This window comes from Pteropus vampyrus, unplaced genomic scaffold (assembly GCF_000151845.1).
Source record: "Pteropus vampyrus isolate Shadow unplaced genomic scaffold, Pvam_2.0 Scaffold135, whole genome shotgun sequence".
Taxonomy (NCBI): domain Eukaryota; kingdom Metazoa; phylum Chordata; class Mammalia; order Chiroptera; family Pteropodidae; genus Pteropus; species Pteropus vampyrus.
The window spans coordinates 1,469,374-1,474,138 of NW_011888916.1; the positions used below are offsets into that span (position 1 = coordinate 1,469,374).

At 40.8% G+C, this 4,765-nt stretch overlaps 1 long non-coding RNA gene and 1 other non-coding gene across 2 annotated transcripts in view; one reads left to right on the top strand and one right to left on the bottom strand.

Moving 5' to 3' along the window:
- Positions 1-3,829: 3,829 nt before the first annotated feature.
- Positions 3,830-3,946, bottom strand: LOC111744446. The gene has a single exon (XR_002782169.1). It is a non-coding gene; the product is annotated as a U5 spliceosomal RNA (small nuclear RNA).
- A 265-nt stretch (positions 3,947-4,211) lies between these two features.
- LOC105297118 overlaps positions 4,212-4,765 on the top strand; it is a 74,097-nt gene continuing 73,543 nt past the window's right edge. Inside the window, exon 1 of the long non-coding RNA XR_002782165.1 lies at positions 4,212-4,305. This is a non-coding gene — a long non-coding RNA (uncharacterized LOC105297118). The remainder of the gene's footprint in view (positions 4,306-4,765) is intronic.

Below are 4,765 nucleotides of genomic sequence, written 5' to 3' on the forward strand. Positions count from 1 at the left end.
GCTGTCGCCGCCGTTTACTATTCTAAGCACGTCATAACTTTTCAGCTCAGCCCCCTCTTTAATTCCAGACCTTTTTCCTGGAGAGTGCTTTCCGCATGCCCCACAGACACCTCGGTCTTAGTCCAAAATTGAGCTTCCTCATCTTTACCCGGTTCTGACCTCATTGCGTTTCTCATCTCCGTGGATGCCCAAGCCAGAAACCTGGATCTCACCCTGGAAGGAAATCTCCATTTGTAAGGATGCCTCCCTCTCTATTCCAAGAAAAGGATGACTAACTCAAGAGAATCTTAGTGAAAAAGGCACCCAACTGAACTCCGCCAAACGAACCTCACCCTTGTGTGCCGTGCTTTTCTTGGTGGCATTCTGGTAACTGGTTTTTCCCTCACTTTTTTTTTTTTTTGTCTTTAGCTGAAGATGGTATTTAAGCTGGTATTTCAGGTCAACTCAAAGAGGTACTCATTTTTTCCCTGGGTATCTCCCATGTATTCATGAGATATACATGTTAATAAACTTCTGTTTGTTTTTCTCGTGAAAATCTTATATTCCCCTTAAAAAACACAGAGCTCACACAAAAGAGCAAAAAAGAGAAAAAAAAATATTTCTCTCTTACAAAATCTTTACAGTTGGTTCAGCTTTCTCAGCTCCAGTTCAGCCAATCCTATCTGTGACAGGAATTACTGCAACAGACTCTAATGAGCCTTTCTGACTTCACTCTAATGCACCCCTCTCCCTCAATCCATTTCACACACTGCAACTAGATTTATCTAAAATTGTTAACCCTACTCCCCTTATTAAGCCCTTCAACATCCCCATTGCACTCAAGTCAGAATATAATCTATTTCACCTTCAGAGCATTAGCAGTGGCTCCAAATGTTAGCAGCTCTTTTCTCAACAACTGTCTTTGCATGGATTCATGGGTCCTTCTGGCACTAGTCCTATAGCTCTGGATTTACTCTCTTAGTTATTGAAGACTCTCCCATTCTACTTCTTTCATTCATTACACATTCAGTCTTCCTGAGGATCTGAATCTCCCTGGAGATAGATGCTGGGGACCTTATTTCTGCTTCTCTAGTCCCTGTCACATAATCAATGCTCTGTAAATGTTTGTTGATGACTTTATTCCTTAAATGCTATGTTATTCCATAAATAGTTTAAAAGAGCTGTAAAACAAAATACTACCAATCTAAAATGAGGGACAATTGACTATTTGGAAGAAAATAAAGTTAGACTTCTGTTTAAGGAATTTTATACAAAAATATGTCACACATGATTAACGATAGTTATTTAGTATTATCTCTCAAGACTGAAAATGTGGTTACCTTTAATACCACTTCATGACAGCATCATTTGGATAATGAAAACTGAAAGTAAACTAATGTCCTAGAGGTTGGTTTAACCTAGAGAATTGGTTAACTATGATGATATATTTTTACAGTGATATAAAAAGATATCCATGATCTTTATTGAAAAAAGCACAGTGCAGACCAAGTAGAGCAAGATTCCGTCAATGTAAGCAATGTCCAAACCTGTAGAGAATTTTTACAAGACTTCAGTTAAGCCAACTGACAACAGTGCTGGGAAACAAGATCTCAAATGCTCTGGAGAATGACCATTGTGTAGTTTCTTTTATACGTTTGGAATTAAGACGGGAACATAAGGAAGACTGCATGAAGGTGGGAGAAAGCAAGGTGGGGAAAACAGGATAGTTAACAAGATAAGTGCTATCTTGAGAGTGGTTAAGTTTCCCAGTGTTCTGAAAAAGAGGCATTTCGAAGGTGTGTTAACCTAGATGTGCAGAAACAATGGACAGGGCTTGCTTAAGGCAAAGATAAGCCTTTTACTAAGAAAGTTATAGGCCTGGGTTGACTACCCACCATGACTTGCCCAGTCAGGAATTTAAGATCAGATCACTCTTTGAGGTTACTTTCAGTTAGCTTTATTACAGTGTCTTTTTTTTCTCCCACAATTTCTTTTGCTAAAAGAAAAAGAAGTGCTGGGGAGGAAAAAATTTTCTTTGCCCCTTTTAAAATCCCAGCTGGGTCTTAAAATTAAACTGACAAAGACATTAACAGGATAAAAGCATAAACATTTATTCAATGTAAGTTTAACATGACATGGGAGCCTTCCTAAGGAAATGAAGACTGGAAGAAATGGTTAAAACTGAGTATTTTTATCCTAGATTTGATGGAGAATAAAGTAGTCTTGGAGGAATATGATAGGTTCAAGAGTATGAAGTAAGTGTAGTAAATTGGGGGGAATTTAGCAAGGCCTGTTGGTTAAGATTCTTCTGGAATCTCTTTGTCTTTAGAGATAAGGATGGTTTATTCTGGTATAGGAAGGGTTCCTCTCACTTGTTTCAAGGGAGAAGGAAAGGGGTTGGGGGTAGGGAGGAGTGGGGAGGTCAAAGTGACTTTATTGTTTTCTCAGATTCCTTCAGCTTAAAATATTCACTATGCCAAGATGCCATATTTTGGGGTAGTGTGTCCTGAACCTCATCAGTAGCACAGTGATTAAGATTATGCCTCTTTTGGAGTCAGGCTGCTTGGGTTTGAATACCAGCTCCACCACTTTCTGGCTTTGTGACTTGAGTGAGGCTATTTAATCTATCCATGCCTCACTTTCCTTATTTATAAATGAATATAATAGAATCTATGTAATAGCATTCTTAAGAAGATTTTGTAAGGTGCTTAGAACTGTAGTAGGACAGATTAAGTACTGTATTATGTGCTTAGAAAGTAAACCTATTAATTCATTTAATATTTGTTCCACAAATATTCATTGAGTGCTCATGTGCCAGACATTGATTTAGGGTCATGGAATCATCAGAAAACAACTCAGGTAAAATCCCCGCCTTATGGAACTTACTTTCTAAGAGGAGAAAGATACAGAAAAGTAAAGAAATTAATGTATGCTATTATCAGGGAGTAGTTCGTGGTCTGAAGAAAAATAAAGCTGGTTAAAAGGATGTGATGGGAGTGGGGCTGTTTCATATAAGGTAGTGAGTGTAGACTTCTGATGAGAGAACATTGAACTATAGACCTGAAGAAAGGTCATGAGCCACGTGTCCTCGGGAAAGGCATTATTAAGAGGGCTCTGTGCAGGAGAGTGGTGTGTGTGTGGATTTACATTAAAAAAATAATAATTTGGCTGTTGTGTGGAGGATTGTGACAAAAGGGGAGGGTGAGATAGAAATGGGGGAAGGGCAGTCTAAGGAGAAGAGGGAGGAGTCTATTGCATGAATGGATCAAGAGCTCTTGGACCAGGATGGTAGCTGTAGAGGAGGTAAAATGTAGTTGCATAATGCTTTGAATGTGGGAGTCAATGGGACCTGTTGATGGCTATAAATTCGGAGGTTATTTGCTATGAGACCTCCCATAGGCATTTACTTAAAGCCATAGAACTAGATTACCTACGAAAAGGATGTAGATGGGCAGGAGGACCTTGGTCTAAGACCCAGGAACATTCGGCAAGTATCCTGTCTGTTCTTTCGTAATGATCTTTTTCTACGTGGCACTTCTGAGTTCGTATATTATTTATCCTGGGTTGTGCTATTTATGCAAGTTTTTAGTGTTTGTCTCCACTGAAAAAATAAAATCCTTAAAACAAGGAAGCTTATATTTTCAAGTATGGAAAACTGGCACACAACCAGTACGATAAAAAGTTATACTATATACTAAATTGCCCACAGGCATTACTTCTGAGAAGAGAACTACTTCCTGTACCTCTCCAACTAAAAAACCTTGAACAAGGCACACTTTTTAAACTTCATAGCAACCAGAACACAAACCACTCTGGAAGACTAACTTCTATCTTTTAACCGCAAAAGAGTAGCCTCATAAAAATGAGGCTTCAAAAAATTGGTTGAAAAACTCATAATTGTTTCTCTCCACGGAAATCTTTAGTAAAAGGCGAAAGATTTATACGATTTGAAGAAAAACCAGAGTATGTTTTCCAATTTCCGCTCGGAACCTCCCAGAGCAAGGTAACCGTCAGCACAGTTATGGTTGTTCAGTGCCTGCGTGGTTCGCTTTCCCGGCCTGGTGTAAGTGTTTAAATCACTCATTCTAACAAGCTCTGTGCTCTGCAACAGTGGGCAAATCCCCGTGGGGCTGGAACTCAAGCGTCGTGGTGTTTTTCGTGGTGTTTTTCGTGGTGCACCATGGGTATGCAAATCGCAGGCAGCTCCGGTCTGGTTGATGACACCAGCTACCTGCGCCAGGCTGCCGCAACTCTTCCTCTCTGTGGGCCGCAACTCTTCCTCTCTGTGGGTGTTCCTGGAATCCCTCTTCTAGTTTGCGGGGAGAGGTAAGGGCGTTTCCCGCCGGAGCCGGGTGTGGAGTTCCTTCCGGGGCTGAGATTAGGTTTTAGTTTCCAATTGTTGTGGTTCAGTCCTGCCATTCCATATCGGCAGGGTCTCCCCTCTTCTAGGGACAGAAGCAGAGACAGGCAAGCACAGATACTCACGGATCGTGGGACCATGTAGAAAGCACATCACTATCCCTCCTAGAGGAGATGGCATCCAATTTATCTTGAAGGATGATTTTGTCAAGGGAAGGTGGAACAGTATTTTAGGCAGAGGGAATGGCATATGCAAAATTATGAGAGGTGAACGCTTCAAGTAATTCAGCTTGTGTAGAGTGTGGTGTGTCTGCGTGAGGGTGTGTCTGGTTGGGTACTGTCTGGGAGAGCTGGAGTGATGGCTGAGGCTAGCTGGAGTTAGGCCTGGAAAGGGCTTGGATTTTATCTTGTCAGTGATAGGGAGCCA